Here is a 20600-nt window from a genome sequence, read left to right as displayed (position 1 = left end):
CAAATTTTTTATTCAATGTCTATCTTATGAACTTGAGAGGTGGGAACTTCAGTGAAAGCTGAAACAGAGTGATAAGCCCACAGAATGTGCAAAAAGCTTGGTCATCTGTTCCTTTGCGACAGCCTGCAAACTCTCATCATACGGGTTGGATGACACCACCAGGAGGGCAGGGAGACTGCTTGGAAAGAGCCAAACCTACTTATCTAGTGCTGGAAGACTGGTTTCAGCATGGGGCTAGATTCTGTTTCCCATTGTTTTAATACCTATGGGGGAGGTGCTTTGGTGAAAATGCACTTTGGAGATCTTCCTTTCAAAGAATCATATTGCTGGAGGTGGTTAACAAGCATATAATATCACTCCGTGATTCATCAAAGAGAAAAATGAAGCATAATCTTTCAGACTTGCCTAAGTTTACAATAAAGCAGAACTGGGGCTTGAGGCCAAGGTAGCCTTAAATGGATTATCAGATTCAAAGGCCTAAGTACAGATACGTTTTAGTCATAATATTTATAATGTGGGTTCTCTGGGTCTACCATTTTATCTGTCTTCTCCTTGTTATTCCCCATCCCACCCCCCACCAACTCTTTAGTTTCTTAACACAAGTTGTTCCAAATATGGAGGAAGCCAACCTCAGCTTAGTTAAAATATCAACCTTTTATCAGTCATGATAAAAGGTTTTATAGAAGCAGATGGTAAACCTAGACACAAGAGGAGGTAATGAGCCAATTTAATTTTTAAAAAGTATCCTAGTTTCCATAACTAGTTGCAAAGAGTCTGACACGACTTAGCCACTGAACGACAAATGGCAAATTAGATGTAGATATACAAACTTTTAATGTGCTTCAAACTTTAAGAATAATTGAATAAATATAATTTAATGAGAATAGACATAAAATGTAGTTAATGCTGATAGACTGTTGTCATTGGAGATATATTCTGTATATTAATGATATGTTATAACCACATTTCAGCAACATATAGTCAACAAGAGTATTGGGTTGACCAAAATGTTCATTTCTGTAACATGTTACAGAAAAACCCAGATGAATTTTTTGGCCAACCCAATAATACATCAAGATTTACTAATTTGATTTCTAAAAACCATTTTGTGTTTTAATGGATAACTCTGCATTATCTACAGTATACACTTTTGGGTTATCAGATTCTAGTTCTACTCAATGTCTTTGAGTAATTTGGAACTCTTTGTAAATGCCAAGTATCTGACTATGAGCTCAGTCCTACCTGGTAGTGATTTAACTGACTTCTTCCCTCTTGTGGGACAAACAGCTACGTTCCCTTTTGCAGCTCATCTCACCATTGTTTACCTCCATATAAATTCATGCTTTTCTGACTTTTCCTTTGAAACAGATATAACATCTGCTTATTTCCCTCATATGAGTAAAGTAACTTTTTCAGAATGCATTCACTTTACATCTGCTAAAAGTTAAGACTATACCTTTTGCTGAAAATCATTTAACAGATACTAAATAAGAAGTATTTATATTGTAGTTTCCTTAGAAAGCTAGTTATTGGTAGGAAAAAATCCATCAAAAAGGATAAGTAAATAGTGATGAAAAGTTAAAATATTTTCCATTAAGGAAGACAATCTGACATATTTATGAACTAAATTCTAGGAAGGAAAGAAACCTTACAAAATATCTTGTATCTTTAAATCTGCCAAGAATAAAATGATAACAGCAGGTTTAAGAAAGTAACAACCACTGTCTTGATCTCAGCTGTTTGATATGGCAGCCTTCAGCCACAAAAGGCGACTGGGGTTTTGTGCTGTACATGTAAAATGAACACTGGATTTTGAAGATTTCATACAAAAAAAAGTGTAAAATATCTCAATCATAATCTTTATATTGTTTACATATTGAAATGGTAATATCTTAGATAACTTGCAAATACTTTAAAAATTAATTTTACATATTTCTTTTTGCTATTAAAATGTGACTGATAGGGAATTAAAAATTAGTTATGTGGCTACCGGATAGTTCTGGTCAAGAGAATTAAACCATAAATTTAATATTTTACTAGATATTATTGCCATATTCTTGGGTTACAATATCTATGCAGGAGAAAAGCAAGAAGAAAGGTCATAAATTTAAGAACAGTTACCTGGGAATTCGTACTAAATTAATATGCTTCTTCTGTGAACAATCACATAACATTTGGCTGTAATCGTTTATGATATATAAAGACAGAAAAGATCATGAAACAGCTGCCTGCAGTAAACAGTTCAAACATCAATAAGCATATATTTAGTTTTGTTGTAACTTTTGTCCTTGATGGAAAGCAGGTAAAATGTGAAGTTGTGTGTGTGTCTATGTGTGTGTGTGGGTAGATGGGTCAAAGTTTCAGGTTTCCATGAGGAAATGAAAAAAGCTGAGCATTCAAAATGAAGAAGGAGGTAGAAGCTTGGCTAATCTTTCTAGAGATATGATTGGTTATCTTGGAAACAGTTCAAATTCTTTATCAAACAAGATTCTGAAATTTTTTTTTGAGTACAAGTAGTATATGGATTTCAACTGTTTATCATTCCAAAATGACAGTGTTTGTGAGTATTGCAAATACATACATTAATGAACTGCATAATTTTCATTTGTAATGGAAGAACAAGTTGTATGACTGTCAAGTTAAAATCATGACTGTGAGAGATAAATCAAACTTTTTCAGGGAATTAACTTGATATGTTTTTACTAAAAGAAAATATTACCCTTTTTTCTGATTAAAAATAAATATTTATTATAAAAAGTATTCAATCAACATATAAGAAATAAAAAAAGCAGAATGTAATCTCTGCTCTCAGACCTGCTCCCTTTGTCAGAGATGTTCACAGTTAGCAGTTTGGTATATATCCTTCTAAATGTGTTCTTGCCGTGTGTGTGTGTGCACATGTGTGAAAGAGAGAGAGGAAAAGGGGAGAATGGGATCATATAACTCATATTGTTATATAAACTGCTTTGTAAATGCATACATAATGTCTTTCTTTGGAAAATTAAGATATATAATAATACTCATATCTCTCAAGACTCTTCACTGACAGTCTCCACTGCCTGTAGTACTAAGTACTGGACCTGTTGTACTGGTGTTAGACATGTGTCCTTGCCATGTCTCCGGTAACTAAATTGCAAGCTCCTTGAGGGCAGAATCAAGCTGTATTTAGATGAACCAAGGCATCTAGCATAGAACTAGGTCCACGATGGGCTCTCAAGTATATTTTTTCAATAACAGGTTATTTCCTGTGAATATTAACTAATTATACAATATTCTGAACACCATACAAGAAGGGGAAACAGGCAAATTTCTTGGTTAATAATTGCTCACATCCCAGCAGGAGTGATAAGTCTAGGCTTCTGGCATCCCAGTCTTAACACTCAAATTTCTGAAAGGTGCCTTAGAGAGCATCAGGGGATCACTGCACCAAGGTGCTTTACATATAGTAACCATTTCATCCTTACAATAACCTTGTAATGTAGGTACTTTTGAAATTCCCATTTTACTATGAGGAATCTGATGCAAAGCGTTAAGTAGTGGCACCGGGAACTAAATCCAAGCTTTTAACTTTAGGACTCACACTTTCAACCCCTATTATTATACTGCTGCTGCTGCTAAGTCGCTTCAGTTGTGTCCGACTCTGTGCGACCCCAAAGACGGCAGCCCACCAGGCTCCTCCGTCCCTGGGATTCTCCAGGAAAGAACACTGGAGTGGGTTGCCATTTCCTTCTCCAATGCATGAAAGTGAAAAGTGAAAGTGAAGTCAGTCGCTCAGTCATGTCCGACCCTTAGCGACCCCATGGCCTGCAGCCTACCAGGCTCCTCCGTCCATGGGATTTTCCAGGCAACAGTACTGGAGTGGGGTGCCATTATTATACTAAGGAGGTTATATTCCAAAAATTTCATGACTTTTCCATATAGTCATGGTGGATGACAAGCTTAATTTTTCATACAAATAAACACCAAAATCTTATTGACACACAAGTCCATGCACATTTATCTTGATAATGATGCCCTTTATCTTACTCATAAAGATGCACACTCCTCACAGCAAAGAAAATGTCAAGGAGGCTGAATGGGCGTGTCCCAAGTAAAGGGTGAGGGGGCTGGGAGTCAGGATGGGATAGGCCTCTTGTCCAGGTCAGGAACCCTTGCCTTGGATTCCCCGTGCAGCTTCTATTAGTTCCACTCTAGCAGTGATCTTTTTAATAACAAAGAGCAGCACTTGAATGCATTGCTACTCTGTGGCCTAGTTTTCATCTTCTAAATTCGCCATCATGTACTTTATGCTCTTTTAAGCTAAATGACTTATCACTAATTAATCAGAACTGTGATGCTAAATTTTGACCACAAAGAGCGGACCAAAGCCAAGTCACCTGGCTTTCAGTTAATTGGAAAAATTAAATGGATGAGTGAAGACAGTTCTTTCAGGTATAAATAATGTGTTTTACAACCCATCTATTTACAGGCATCAGCAGAAACAGTTTAACAGCAGCAGGCTCTAAAACTGTTCTATCCTCTTCTTCAATAAGTAGCTATAGCTACAGTGTCAAGTTGACAGTACAGAAAGTAGAATCAAATATGCTAAATTTTACAAGGAATTTTATGTTGAATTTTATCAAGGTTATCTTTACTTCTGAGGACAAACTCTCTCTCATGCATGTACCCACTCACTCTTTGCAAAATAGTTACTGAGTATCTACCATGTGCCAGGCACTGGGTGTGTAGTGGGGAACTAGGGAATCAGGGTGTATGTGCCACTTCCAATGTGTCATGGCAATGCTACTCCTGCCAGCTGGATGCAGGGAACAGCTGATGGTCTCTGGCTAACTTGTACCATTAAATATGGGCTTCACTTCCTGCCTACTTGCCCTGTCCCCACTGCGTCTGGGCTGGAATTCTCTTCTATACCCTCCCCCAGGGCCCTGTGGTTAGCACTGTGGTTACACCTGTCATAGCACCTTGCCTACTTACTTGTTTGTATCCTTCACTGGAATCTCCTTTCCACTAAGAAGAGGTTCTGCTTTGCCCATCACTGTTTTCTGTGGCCTGACACATAGTGCATTGTTACTAAATGTCTATTAAATGTTTGCTGCAAGTGGTATTATTTTGTGTAAACTATCTTGGTTTGGATATTTGTTCATTTTCTTTTTATTGGAGTATAATTGCTTATGTGGATCACAATAAACTGTGGAAAATTCTTAAAGAGATGGGAATAGCAGACCACCTGACCTGTCTCTTGAGAAACCTGTATGCAGGTCAGGAACCAACAGTTAGAACTGGACATGGAACAACAGGCTGGTTCCAAATATGAAAAGGAATACGTCAAGGCTGTATATTGTCACCCTGCTTATTTAACTTATATGCAGAGTACATCATGAGAAACGCTGGGCTGGAAGAAGCACAAGCTGGAATCAAGATTGCCAGGAGAAATATCAATAACCTCAGATATGTAGATGACACCACCCTTATGGCAGAAAGTGAAGAGGAACTAAAAAGCCTCTTGATGAAAGTGAGAGAGGAGAGTGAAAAAGTTGGCTTAAAGCTCAATGTTCAGAAAACTAAGATTATGGCATCTGGTCCAATCACTTCATGGGAAATAGATGGGGAAACAGTGGAAACAGTGTCAGACTTTATTTTTGGGGGCTCCAAAATCACTGCAGATGGTGATCACAGCCATGAAATTAAAAGACGCTTACTCCTTGGAAGGAAAGTTATGACCAACCTAGATAGCATATTAAAAAGCAGAGACATTACTTTGCCAACAAAGGTCCATCTAGTCAAGGCTATGGTTTTTCCAGTGGTCATGTATGGATATGAGAGTTGGACTGTGAAGAAAGCTGAGCGCCGAAGAATTGATGCTTTTTTTTTTTTTTTTTTTTTTTAGTTTCAGGTCAAGATTTATTAGGTAGCAATTTGCATTTGACAGGCTAGACACTTTATGGTACAAAGTGCACACTGGACTCAGATGTGTTGAGTCCAAAGTGCCTTGAGCTTTGCTGAGTCTGAGCATCTTTAGAGGAGCCGCTCAGCTCACATCCACCCCTTTGCCAACATCCTCACCCCTCTCCTGCACCTGGTCCCCTTGACTCAGTGGTATATCCTACCACCTCTCTCCCCTGGCCACTTATAACCAATTTTTAGTTTTGAATCATTTCTGTTTAAAATGTCCATTTCGGTGAACCAGGAGACACAAGGAGGATAAAGTTTGTGAGTCTTTGGTAAAGAAAACACCTCCATTAGAACACTGCTCCTATGGGGAGACATTCCCTGTGCCAAGACACAGTGAGGTGACAATTAAAAACTCTCCACAGACATGTGTGAAAACGAAAAGGTGGAGATAGGAGTCTGGAGGCACAGTAGAGGGAGAAGAAATCAGGATGAAGATGTAAAAGGCAGTAGAACAAGATTGAGCAGGCTAAGGTCAGCAAAGACCAGAGCCCTGGAGCCCCCTCCTCCCTGGACAGAATCACCTCCCTTCCCTCCTAACACAAAGGGCCCCTCTTCTCCTCCTTCTGTACCTCTGTGAGAGGAACCAGAGAAAGGTCCTCCACACAACTGCAGTGCATCCATCACCTTCCAGATCTACTATCTCATTTGCAGATGAGGAAAGTGAAAATCGTATTTAAATTGTTTTTTAAACACTAATACAGTATACTAATACATATATATGGAATTTGAAAGATGGTAATGATAACCCTATATGCGAGACAGAAAAAGAGATACAGATGCATAGAACAGTCCTATGGACTCTGTGGGAGAAGGTGAGGGTGGGACGATCTGAGAGAATAGCATTGAAACATGTATATTATCATATGTGAAACAGAATGCCAGGGCTGGTGCAATGCGATGACCCAAAGGGATGGGATGGAGAGGGAGGTGGGAGGGGGGTTCAGGATGGGGAACACATGCAAACCCATGGCTGATTCATGTCAATGTATGGCAAAAACCATTACAATACTGCAAAGTAATCAGCCTCCAACTAAAATAAATAAATTAAAAAAAAAAAAGAAATCTAAATTGTGTTTTTAAAAAGTGCTCTGGAAACTCTGTTCAGAGGAAATTGTGCAAGAAGAAGTCTTAATCTATAAGTTAGAGCCAACTGGATGGGCAGCCTTGTCCCCACCCCTGCCTTGAAGGGCCCCACCGAGGCCCACGGAGCAGTTTTAAATACCAGTATAAAGTGACAGACAAGCCAGGGCATGGGTGCTGCTCAAAGCCATGGCAATGGTGCTGGAATAACCATACTTTCTTCTTTTCTGAATTCTTGAACACTGGCTCCTGGGGCTTCCCTGGCTAGCAAATTCCTGCAGACAGCAAACAACTCCCCTGTGAGTGCGCCTTTTGAATGCAGTTAACCTTTTACATGCAAAACGGTACCCCAACCACCTCCTGTGCCAGGCTCTCACCGGCTCCACTCCAAGCCAATAATCCCCTGTGCTAATCAACCCACAGGCTTCCCAGGTGGCTCAGCGGTAAAGAAGCCACCTGCCAACACAGGAGATGCAGGTTCAATCTCTGCATCAGGAAGATTTCATGGAATAGGAAATGGTAACCCACTCCAGGATTTTTGAATGGAAAACTGCATGGACAGAGGAGTCTGGTGGGTACAGCCCAGTCTGGTGGGTAGGACACGACTGAGCACGCACACATGCACAATCAACCCACATCCAGGTTTCAGGACAACTAGGGGCAGCCGCTATGCCCCAGAACCTGTGAAAAGTATTCAGGCTTGCCGATCATCAAAAGTATTCAGGCTCACCACTCACCCAGTACCCTGCCTCCTCTGTTCCTTTCCATGAAAAGCACACCCCTTGCCTCTTAAGGACTCTGGTGCTTCCCCTGGTGCCCCACCCCACCCCACCCCCACCACAGTATCCTTTCTCCTAGGAACTGTAACTAACAAACTCTTTTCAACAGCAGTCCCCTCCCATCTGCTGGCCTCACAACACTTGGAAAATGATTAAAAAAAAAAAAAAAAACTACTTTTTTTTTAAACAGACCCACTCTAGAAACAAACATCATCCCCAGAAATCTTAGAATCTGGGTCAGGAAATTGACATCCAGAGGATGCCACAACTTTGGAAAAAGCCTGACCCAGAAGTGTCTCCTGGCTGACTTTCAAAGGAGGGGAGAGAAGGAACAAAAAAACGGAGGGAGAGGCCGGTGGCCTGGAGCCACAGAAAATGACAGGGTAGGTCAGCGGGAAGATCCTGGTAAGAAGGCAGGCGGTAGAGAGGTACCAAGGCGAGCGGTACCTGAGAACAGATAGGAAGGAAATGGGACTGACTGCTGGATGCAAGCGGAGTCCGGCAGTCCTGGGGGTCCTCAGCCGTCTAGCTCCTCCTTGATGGTGATGCGCAGCGGGCAAATGAGAAGTGGTTCTGGGGACCCGTCACCCCGCGAGCCGCCCAGGTAGAAGTAAGGCCGCACCTCCCCGAAGCGGGCATGGAAGGTGTACAGGTGGCAGTGGCGCTCAGCGTCATAGAAGGACAGCTCCCCCTCCTCGCACTCCAGCTCCACACGCAGGCGGCGCGGGATGGCAGGGACCAGGGGCGATGTGGCGGGATCCGAGGTCACGCAGTGGTCGCCGTCTACGCCCTGCGTGCGGCCCACGTACCAGAAGCCCGAGCGCGTGTCATGGTAGCAGCTGTGCGCGTGGCCCTCAGTGCCCGCATCCTGTCGCGTCCGCACCACCCCCACGCGCCAGCTAGCCAGTGCCCCCAGGTCCACCTCCCAGGCGTGTGAGCCTTGCGACAGGATGCAGGAGCCCAGCAGGCAGGGCGCCGATGAGAAGCGCTCCGGGTTCTCCACCTGCACCCGGTAGCCATGGTTGGTGACGCTGGTGAGGTCGTCGGACACGGAGAGCCAGCCAGCCGCGGTGTTGGGATCAAAGCTGAAAGGCACAGATTCGACACACATAACCATCTTCCTCCAGATGCGGTACTTCAGGGAGTCCAGGTACTTGCAGACGTCAATGAGCATGCCGGGCTGGATGGGCTCCGGCTCCATCGTGCAGAAGAGGCGGCGTTTTCGGCTCTTGTGTTTCATGAGAAAGGAAACGTCATCCTCCTTCATCTCCATCTGAAGCCGCTCAATCTCGTGGGCCAAGGCCTCTGTGTCCTCTGTCAGCCGCTTCATCTTCTCCTCTGCCAGGTGCTGCTTCTGCCTTGCCTTGTTGGCCATGGCGTCCAGGATGGCCTGCTCCTCCACGCGCAGGAACTCGCGGAGCTTGTCGAACTCCCGCCGGATCCGCGCTTCCAACCAGGCGGCCTCCACCTGATTGTGCTTGGCGATGGCCTCATAGGAGCGTTGCATCGCCCAGAAGGCCTTGGCTTTCTCCCGCAGCGCGTGCTCCATGTTCCTGCACTTGGCCCGAAAGTCGTGGGCGGTGTCCTTCACCGGCTGCACGCGGTGTCCCTGGTGCCGGGGGTCGGCCTGGCACGAGCAACACAGCAGCTCCTTGTCCTCGAGGCAGAAGAGGTTGAACTGGCCGCGGTGCAGGCGGCAGAGGCGCGGGGAGCGGTGGCCGGTCCAACGCGCGCCCTCGGCCTCCTCGCGCAGCAGCTTCTCCACCAGGTTGTTGAGGGTGTGGTTGGTGCGCAGGTCGGCGGGAGCCGCGCGGTCCTTGCACACCGGGCAGGTGGGCGCCACCTGAACCTCCCAGCAGCGTGTCACGCACCCGCGGCAGAAGTTGTGGCCGCAACGCAGAGTCACGGCATCGCGGAAGGGGTCATAGCAGACGGCGCACAGCAGCTCCTCTTTGAAGGAGCGGGAAGGCCCAGGGGACGCGGCGGGGCCCGGCTCCATAGCCTTCCCGGCTCTGGAGCCGGTAACTTTCGCTCCAGTCGAATTGATGCTTTTGAACTGTGGTATTGGAGAAGACTCTTGAGAGTCCCTTGGACTGCAAGGAGATCCAACCAGTCCATCTTAAAAGAGATGAGTCCTAGGTGTTCACTGGAAGGACTGATGTTGAAGCTGAAACTCCAATACTTTGGCTACCTCATGTGAAGAGTTGACTCACTGGAAAAGACCCTGATGCTGGGAAGGATTGGGGACAGGAGGAGAAGGAGACGGCAGAGGATGAGATGGTTGGATGGCATCACTGACTCGATGGACATGAGTTTGGGTAAACTCCGGGAGTTGGTGATGGACAGGGAGGCCTGGCGTGCTACAATTCATGGAGTTGCAGAGTCGGACACGACTGAACAACTGAACTGAATTGCTTACAATGTTGTGTTAGTTTCTGCTGTACAGCAACGTGAATCAGCTATATGTGTGTATATTTACATATATTCCCTTCTTCTTGAACCTCCCTTACACCTTCCCACACCCCACCCCACCCCTCTAGGTCTTCACAGAGCACCGAGCTGAGTTTCCTGCCCTATGCAGCAGCTTCCCACTAGCTAGCTATTGTTCTCTACATCTGCATCTTAATTCCTGCCTTGCAAGTAGATTCATCTGTACCACTTTTCTGGATTCCATATATATGTGTTAATAGATGATATTTGTTTTTCTCTTTCTGACTTACTTCACTCTGTATGACAGACTCGAGGTCCATCTGCATCACTACAAATGGCCCAGGTTCATTATTTTTTATGGCTGAGTAATATTCCATTGTATATATGTACCACACTGTTTGGTCGTTTTCTGTGTTGTGGTATAAAAGTTCTGCAGTCACAGTTGGGAAATTTCTAATCTAAAGGCTGCACCTACAAAGGGTGCTACAGTAGGAGTATGCTCTGGTCCTTCTTGGGAGGCTGCTGCAAATAAGCTGGAAAATCCTGGAAAAGCACCAAAAGAAGAGAAAAATACACTGAACATCGTCCCAGAGAAACACTACGCAAACATTCATGAGAGACCATTGTGAAGCTGTCCTCCTACCATTGTATTTAACCATGGCTAGCCTCTATGTCACCTTGGAAATCATCCTCTCCCTAGCTCCTGTTTTGTTTTTTCTTTCACAGCCTTTTTCAGAACCAGTAACTCTTTTGATACCTTACTTATTATGTACTTATTTGTTGATATCGCCCCCATTTGACTCCCTGAGGGTAGGGACTCAGTACCCTCAAGTCCTGGGACAGTTCTCAACATGTCGGTGTTTGATAGACTAGTCATTCTAGGCTAGAGCTGTCTTCAGACTTCTGGATATACTTACAGGCACAATACATCTGTAAAAAGTGGGGAAGTATGGTTGCGTCTGTGTTTTGCTCCCAGTTGTCCCACAAGGTATCAGAGTGCCTTGCCTACTACAGACACTCAATAAATAACCACTGAATAAATGAGTAAATAAACCATTCAATTAAAATTCTATTTCAAGTTTATAAACCATTGGGAAACACTGGAATTCATAGGTCCACACTGATGATAAACAGATACATAAATAAATAAATGGGAGAATTTGGCTTCAAGTAGAATACTGAGAGCTGGTGGCAGATGTGGAAGGAAGGCTGAAATTGGAAAATCTTAATTTTGTACATATTTTATTAAAGATTGGATCAAGCAAGAGTCATCAATGGATGCTAAACCTAGAGGGAAATCTTGATGAAGAATTAGCTATTAGCATGACTTTAAAGCGCCTCCCAACAGACAGCTTATTAGTTATGGGGGAGAAAATTAAACAGTAATTATCTAGTGGAGAAATCAAAAAACACTCGACTGGCTGATTAGAGTTAACATCACCATAGAGGGACAGATGTACTCGGTGTCCCTCCAGATGTGATAGTCTGAGAGGGATGCAGCATCACCTGTGCAGTACTCCAGACAAGAACGTATAACCTGAGCGTGATCATGAGGGGCTATCAAGCAAGTGAGGAATGTTCTATTTCAAAATGGAGAGAGGTGGCGATACTCCAGTATCTCCAAAACATCAATATTAGAAAAGACAAAGAAAGGCTGGAGAATTTTTCCATGTTGAAAGAGGGTAAAGACACATGGCAAACAAATGTGATCCCTGCCCCTAGACCAGATCTTCTACTGGAGGGGAGAATGTTCTAAAGCAGAGGACCCCAACCTTTTTGGCACCAAGGACTGGTTTCATGAAAGACAATTTTTCCATAGACCAGGAGTAGCAAGGAGGTTTGGGGATGATTCAAGTGCACTGCATTTATTGTGTACTTTATTTCTATTATTACTATAGCAGCTCCACCTCAGATCATCAGGCATTAGACCCCAGAGCTTGGCGACCCCTGGTTGGATCACAACTGATAAAACTAAAATATAAAAAGATAGACTAGATGAGAGAATTCTATCAATGTTAAATGTGTTTATAGTTTTAGGAAATATGTGCACTGATGTTTAGGGTAAAGGACCATGAAATATGTAACATACCTCCAATTCCTCTAGAATAAAACTATACATATAATAAAATGTACATAATGCACGGAGAGGAAGAGCCAGAGAGAGAAAGAGTGCGTACAAATCACAGAGCCAACCATGTAAAATGTTAACAAGTGATTCTAGGTTAAGGGTATATGAGTGTATGGGTGTTCTTTGTACTATTTTTATATTTACAAATTATCCATGATTGAAATTATTTCTAAATGAAAAGCCAAAAAATAAAAGAAGGTAAAAATATATCAAAATGTATCAATAATTACAAAAAATAAAAATTATTTCATTAAATATGTGTATAGGTTTTAATATTTCATGGGTTGATGAATACCACATTAATCTGAATGATAAATTCATAAACCTTATTTTGCATGCTAGAAATGGTTTAACTTCAAAAAGGAAAGTATAATAAAATCAGCAATAATGGGAAAGTTTGCATACTAATGCACACTACTCAGAAGTCCCCATACTTAGCAGTTCTTTGGATTCCAAAATGCTGCCCACTGGGAATTTTCAGTATGGAAGCCTCCCCTGCCTGACAAAAGCATCACCGAGGAGAAGCATGAGCCCTGGCAGTGGCATTCCCCTCCCAAACACTGCAGTATCCAGATGCCCCCAGCTCCTCCCACCCATCCTGCCTGCTCTCAATCCTGACATCCAGTCCCGTCCAGCCTGGCAGCAGCCCAGGAGATACAGCCACTTCAATGGTCAGACATGCAATTACCAGGAGTGACTTACAGTTCATAACTGTACCCTAAACACGAACATCATTTCACAATGCACAACACACAAAGTGTATCCTGCCCCGAGGAACAGCAGTCTATGTTAGATGAAAACAAATAGCCAGATTAAAGCGAAATGTTAATTGGAAGTAGCCAATTAAGGTTTTATTATGTCAGATTAGTTCAGGCTTACAACCACATTAAATCAGGACATCAAAAGGCATGGCCCTAGAATAGTAAGTTAGAAACCAGAACTGTCACTCAGTTTCTCTGGAAATTTTTCGCCTGTGCCCTTCTGTTATCCTCAGGAATACAGCCCTCTTTGTCACAGCCTTGTGTGGCTGCCATTTGGGGTTGGGGGTTGTTGTATAAGTGATCAGAGAATGATTTCCAGTCAATAACATGTCAGCTGTCTCAGCTCCAATTGTATGTCTTACATTCAGTGTGTTGAAGCCTATCTGATTTTTTTATCACTTTTTTTCCCTTTTTTGGTTTCCCTGCCCATGTTGCTTGGAATTTAACTTGGGCTGACAAAAAAGGTTTTATTGATTTATGTAGGAGGGAGGGGTGGTGGGGAGAGAGAGCAACAGAGAGAAATGCCAAGAAAATACACAAGCAGATTTAGATTTAGCATGCTGGGTGATGCTGGGTGACCCAAGATGGAGGTGGTCACAGGCAGTGCTCAGTGTAACAAATATTACATAGAATGTATGTCATTTCTTATTCTGGATTTTGTGCTTTAGTTGCTTGTCTTTCAAGAAGGAACACAGTGTTAATGCATTCAACATCATATAAACAATAACATTTCTGGTCCCTCTTTGCTGCTATCTCTCCTTGAGGCTGGCACAGTTGTATGAACATCTGTCCTGTTTATCCTTGGCCTGGGGTAATTACCACCATCAGTGTGTTAGGGAGAAGGTGGTGTATGTTGCCCCCCCTCACCCCAGACAAAGATTATCTCTGCTTTGTATCTCCTGACTAGAGCGCCTGAGTGTGACACTGACTGACCTCTTTTCACTGCGGCAAGCATTTTTCTAACATCTGCCATGTGGAAGGTACCTGAATTGGGAAAGGCTGAACTAGAAATCATACTAAGACATAAGACTTAGTCCTATAATAAAAAGCTTGCCTCCCTGACAGCGTTATCTAGATCACAATTGTTAAATTGCTTTGCTTACATAAATTATTTAGCCTGTTTCCACAGGATCTTTGTTAATAACATGGACAGTATAATGACTGTGTTGTAAAGTCCAAGTCCCAACCAGGGAGAAATGGAGTATATTGTACTTTTCACTCAGCATAGCACAGAGATGGGAATTAACCCTGTAAATGCCAGATTTTTATCTTTCATGATGGAAGGCTTCCCCAAATAGCTTGCACATGATTTCCTCTCTCAGATGGAAGAATCTACTTGTCCCAGTTCTACATATCCCCTCCCTCCCCAGACAGCTGGAATCCAGCATCTGACACATTTTGGCCCACTGGTGTTGGCTAGCAATTATCCTTCCCCTCTCTTGAACAAAGAAAATAAAACCTTTCAATGCTGAAACATGTAAAGGGCTACAGTCTGGGGAGGAGGGAAGCTGAGGGTTCTGCTAGTGAAAAGAGGTGTCTGTGCTCCCTTCCCAGGCATCCGTCTGTCCATCAGCCCCATGACGACCAGTGCAGCCATGACACGACCAACACTGCTGCCCTTCTTCCTTCTGTTTCTTCAGTCTTTGTCTCTCATCACTCCCCCCCGCTTCTGGTCTTGATGCCTTCTCTGTACAGGGTCAGTCAGTGGCCTCAGCCTTTTGCTTCTCTGCCCGGGTACACCAGACACTGAACTAACCTCATAGCATCTCTCTGCTCAGCCTCAATTCTCCTAAATGCTGCCCCTTCCCTGCTCAGAAGTCCCCTTCCTGCCTCAAAAGCAACTGGAGGTGCAGGGGAGAGTTAGAGGTATAGGATTATTTCTGGATCTGAATAATTTCAGGAAAGCTAGAGGTTCTGGAAAACTAGATAATGGGTAGTAGAGGGTTTACTCTATTTAAAAATGGATGAGAACACTATTTTTAAGAAATGGCTGCTTAAAATCCATGATTCAGGAATCAGGAAAAGCATGTGAGATCTCTTTCCTTTTATAAAAAAAAAATCTTGCTTCTTTTGGGTCAGAAAAAGTTAATTCTACAGTTCAGTTAAAAGATGCCTCTACAGAGATCAAAATGATAGTCCCCACTAGTTTCCTTCACACATTTTAAAATAAATTCAGTCTCCAGACAGGACACCCACCTCAGCAGATAATTATTTTCCTTCAGCAGCAAAACATCAAGCTTCAAATAACTAATTGATTCAATGAATATTTATGAATCTTGGAGGAAGTTTAAGCAGGCTCAAAACATCCTATTAACCATTTTTCTAATAGGAATGTCATTTTTTTTAATGATCCCTTTTCACTCTTTAAGGTTCAAGTTAAACCTGACCCTACCCGGGATCCTAAAATAATGGCTCTCTCATCTCAACTGACATGACGCATTTAGCCTCATTCCTTACATGGAGTTAAGTCATCAACAACTATTTTCAGATTGGGATGAATTTCCATAATTTAATCTTTTGAGAAGCTGGTATATGATTACATTATTCAAGTAACATACTATATTTTAAATTGATGAATAAATCTGCATTTTAGGTAGTTAAGAACGAATAAAGTTGAGCAAAATAGAGTAAGGGGAATATCAGTGCTTATACTTTTCCCCAAAGCTGTAATATCTCTTTTTTGTTTGATACTTCACTAAATAGCTGGAGAAAGTCCATCAGCAATCAGTTCTCATTTGGAATCAATCAAAAGAGACAACTATTGAGAATTCTCATTGATTGGAATCACTGCTGGTACCTCAGAAAACCTTGAGGATTAAGGGTTTAAGACGAACATATGCAAATATTCAGCATAGACTACATGTCTCTTCCTTTGCAAACATCTTTTTTTTTTTTTTTTCTGCAGTTGATTCAATGAGTTTCCTGCACTGTGATTCTGAACCCTTTTTATCCAAGACAATCCCAGATCTTTTCTTAGATCCCTTATGGATCACTGGGGGCTGATACCTTGGTCTTTTCTCAGAACTGAATTGCAGTTCTACTATTAAGTTATAGCAGTAGCATTCTGTGAACGGGGTCATTATTTCTTCTGCTAGGGATACTGCTAAGTTGACAGATTTGTTGCTAAATATTTACCGAATAAGAGAAATAGAAAGTTATTAAGTAGGCTCAAGAGGTGATTTCAGTATGGAGTTATCTTGAATTTCACTTTCAAGCCCTAGTCTGAGTTAAAGTGGGTTTTTTTTTTTCAAACTTTGAAGTAATTTTATTACCAATTTAGGAAAAGTCTAGAGTTCTAAATACACTTAACATTTCCCTGAGTCAGAAATCAAAGTAATTATACTGAGCCTGCAAGCCGATTTCCACATTTACTTTCACAATTTATTATGCTTAAGTCTGCTACTTTGTTTTGAAGTATAGCTAAAAAGGCAATGTTCAAGAGGTTTCAAATTAAGGAAAATCAATAATTACACCTCTGACCTACATTTAAGTTATTAGTACACAGTTCTATTTAAAAATATGTAAATAGCATGTTTAATTCAGCATTCTGAGAAACAAATATTTTACAAGGACAAGCCAAATAAGCTCTTCATTCACATACTATATATAATGGCAGAAGGTCTCTCTCCTCTTCCTCATAAACCCCCATTTATGGCTCCTGTTCAAACCTTTTGCCTTACTCTATCTTGTGTTCTGCTCCCTGACCTCCTCTCAGCCTCCCTGACTTAGCTCCATAACTACTCCTTCAGTGAGCTATTTTGCTGGTTGTAACTCATGTTTGCTTTGCCAACAAAGGACCATCTAGTCAAAGCTATGGTTTTTCCAGTAGTCATGTATGAATGTGAGAGTTGGACTAAGAAGAAAGCTGAGTGCTGAAGCATTGATGCTTTTGAACCGTGGTGTTGGAGAAGAGTCTTGAGAGTCACCTGGACTGCAAGGAGATCCAACCAGTCCATCCTAAAGGAAATCAGTCCTGAATATTCATTGGAAGGACTGATGCTGAAGCTGAAACTCCAGTACTTTGGCCACCTGATGGGAAGAACTGACTCATTGGAAAAGACACTGATGATGGGAAAGACTGAAGGCAGGAGAAGGGGATGATGTTGTTGGATGGCATCACTGACTCAATGGACATGAGTTTGAGTAAACTCTGGGAGTTGGTGATGGACAGGGAGGCCTGTCATGCTGCAGTCCACTGGGTCGCAAAGAGTCGGACACGACTGAGCGACTGAACTGAACTCATGTTTGATACCAAGAGCCATTCAAAAATGTTTATCGAGTGCCTACTATGTGTCTTCAGGAACTGTCTGGCAACTGGAGATATGGTGGTGAACAAAATAGATACTTCTCAATTATATCTTAGGCTTCCTATCTCAACTATGACCTTTTAGTGGACCTGCGAACATGATGCTGGTCAAGATCTATATGTGATGGCACCAGTTTTATTTTTATAAGCAAAGCACTGTTTCCAAATATAACCTAGTTTTAAATTTTGGTTTTAAAAATGAAACCATAAGTTATAATGAGCTGCATAAGGTAAAAAGTGAAAGTTTTGCAATCTGATTATGAAGACACTACTGACTGAGGAAATAGTTTCCATATATATTAAAAGAACCCAGAATGAAATATGATACCCAGTTAATTGTTTTCGAGAGTCAGAGACCTAATTTCTCTTTTCTTTTTCAAAGTCTTTATAACCTAAAAGTTTCAATGTTTTCTAAAAAGCATTTCTTGAGTTTTTGTATCCACTACAAATAATTGCTGAATGCAACTTTTCACCAGCTCATCCTTGAATCAAGTTACTGACATTTAAAGAAAGGACTCAAGGCCAAGCAATGATTCAACATCATGCATCTATTTTCCAATATCTTAAACAGAGTTACAAATTATAAGGAGATGTCTTTCTTTGAAGCATTCACAGTAGCAAGAAGAAAGAAGCACCAACTGTATAGCTTACTGTTTCCCTTTTTTCCTAAACCTTTCCATTTCTTCTTGTTCATTCTATCAGTTTCCAATCTTCTGGCCTTTGGAAATCAGTCCCTTGCCAGAGTGAAAACTGTATAAAGCTGAGAAGAAAAACAGAAGGCTGACACTGAGGAGCTTGCTCTATCATACATAAAAATGTTTATAAAGCACCAGGGGATAAAATTGTGTGATACAAGTTAAAAATAGAAGACTAGAGTGATGGAACAGAATGCAGATGCTTGGAATGCAGCTAAGCCTATAAGTTTAATAAATTACAATATTGGGAGTTCGTTAGTGATCCAGTCGCTACAACTGTACGCTCCCAATGTAAGGGGCTGGGGGCGATCCCTGGTCAGGGAACTAGATCCCAAACACCATGACTATAGATCCCGCATGCCACAATGAAGATCAAAGATCCTGTGTGCTGCAACTAAGACCCAAATAAATAAATAAATACTTAAAAAAATAAATTACAATACCATGGGAGATAACATATGGACAAATATTAATTAATAAGGTTAATAATGAAAAATAAGTTGTTATTGCATACAACCATAAATCCCAGAAGCACTAAGGAATTTGACTTTTAAAAACCCTCAAGCTTAAAAATTTGTGATTGAGATGGTGGTGATTGATGCAAAATGATAAATCACTAATGGTAAAGTTAATAATGAAAAACTCTGTTCAGTAAAAGGCTAAAAGTAAGAAAAAGGGATAATTAGTCCTGATGAATATGACCCACTCTGATATGATAAACCAATACAGTTTTATAAAAAGCAATACCCTCTTTTCATTGTACAAATGGTTAAAAGGTGTAAACAGTGACTCATATCTTTTGATAGAAATCATATTTAACCTCCAACACCTAATTCGATGTCACCTTCTCTGTGAAGCCTCTTTTACTCCAAGTAGCTCCATTGGCTCCCAGAGACTACTTATAATGCTGTACGTTTTTCTTTAAATTGTATTCCCTTGTAATTTATCTTTTATATGTCTTTTTCTTTAGCTAATTCATCAGTTAATGATTGTCTTTTTACTCCCAAGGCTGAGCAGGATGCATGTTCCATATAATGAGTGCTAGATTAATGTTTGTTAAGTGAAAAGAAAATTCACACAAAACAAATCACTTTGGAATTCTTTATGAATCCTAATTCTTCAATACTGGGATTTTCTAAGCACTAGGAAGGAATGATGGGGAAGGGCAAACTATAAGAATATATAGTCTCAACAACCGCCTCTGGAGAGGGCAGAATACAATAAAAAGCATGTGAATAAGTGTTAAATAAAATCCTACTGTGCCAAGTCACTTCAGTTGTGTCCAACTCTTTGTGACCCTATGGACTATAGCTCACCAGGCTCCTCGTCCATGGGATTTTCCAGGCAAGAATACTGGAGTGGGGTGCCATTTCCTTCTCCAGGGGATCTTCTGACCCAGGGATTGAATGTGTGTCTCTTAGGTCTCCTGCATTGGCAGGTGGGTTCTTTACTACTAGTGCCACCTAGGAAGCCCTAATAAATTATATTGGTTAGTTATGAGGCTATTTTCTGGAGCAAACACACCTATAACTCAAATAAGAAGGAAGTTTATTCCTTGTGTACATACATATACATGTTCCTGATTCAGGGGGTGGAGGGGAGCTCTCTTTCCACTGAAAAGAGGTTTCTAGAAATCCACTCTACTTCCATCTTCTGGCTCTACTGTCTTCACCCCATGAATTCTAAGATTCTGCATGGAGCACATTAAAAGAGGATAACAGGGATGGAGAAAGTAAATTCACATCACTATGGTCTGGTAGTGGCAGACATTACCTTGACTGGCATTCTGTTGGTGAGAACTAATCACATGGCTCACCTAGGAGCAAGGAAAGCTGGGAAATGTAGTCTCTGACTGCACTTTCTTCACAGTAAGTAGTGCTACAGAAGATCACCTATAAACCTGATGGAAAGTTAGCCATCTCTGCCTTATAAAGACTTCCCACACCTTCCTCAAATACTTTGTAAATGGATATCTACGTATACAGTTACACATATGTGTGTGTATGTATGTATGTATGTGTATATATATATATATATATATATATATATCAGTTCATTTCAGTTCAGTCACTCACTCATGTTTGACTCTTTGCCACCCCATGGACTGCAGCACGCCAGGCTTCCCTGTCCATCACTATCTCCCAGAGCTTCCTTAAACTCATGTCCATCGAGGCAGTGATGCCATCCAATCATCTCTTCCTCAAACTCTTGTCCATCGAGTCGGTGATGCCATCCAACCATCTCATCCTCTGTCATCTTCTCCTCCTGCCTTCCAACTTCCCATCATCAGTGTCTTTTCCAATGAGTCAGTTCTTCCCATCAGGTGGCCAAAGTATTGGAGTTCAGCTTCAACATCAGTCCTTCCAATGAACACCCAGGACTGATCTCCTTTAGGATGGACTACTTGGATCTCCTTGCAGTCCAAGGGACTTTCAAGAGTCTTCTCCAACACCACAGTTCAAAAGCATC

General features: G+C 41.7%; 1 protein-coding gene and 1 pseudogene across 10 annotated transcripts in view; both read right to left on the bottom strand.

Annotated features, from left to right (window-relative positions):
• RAB3C (RAB3C, member RAS oncogene family) overlaps window positions 1–20600 on the bottom strand; it is a 376080-nt gene that overhangs the window by 88597 nt on the left and 266883 nt on the right. The gene's annotated exons all lie outside the window — the stretch shown is intronic.
• Window positions 5922–10676, bottom strand: LOC145516648 (E3 ubiquitin-protein ligase TRIM35 pseudogene; annotated as a pseudogene). The gene has a single exon (XR_014061582.1). The product of XR_014061582.1 is annotated as an E3 ubiquitin-protein ligase TRIM35 pseudogene (transcript).

Source organism: Giraffa tippelskirchi, chromosome 8 (genome assembly GCF_054371585.1).
Source record: "Giraffa tippelskirchi isolate mGirTip1 chromosome 8, T2T-mGirTip1v1.2.pri, whole genome shotgun sequence".
In the NCBI taxonomy this organism is placed as follows: domain Eukaryota; kingdom Metazoa; phylum Chordata; class Mammalia; order Artiodactyla; family Giraffidae; genus Giraffa; species Giraffa tippelskirchi.
The sequence above is the reverse complement of the archived record's forward strand: the minus strand, read 5'-3'. Positions and strand labels throughout refer to the sequence as shown.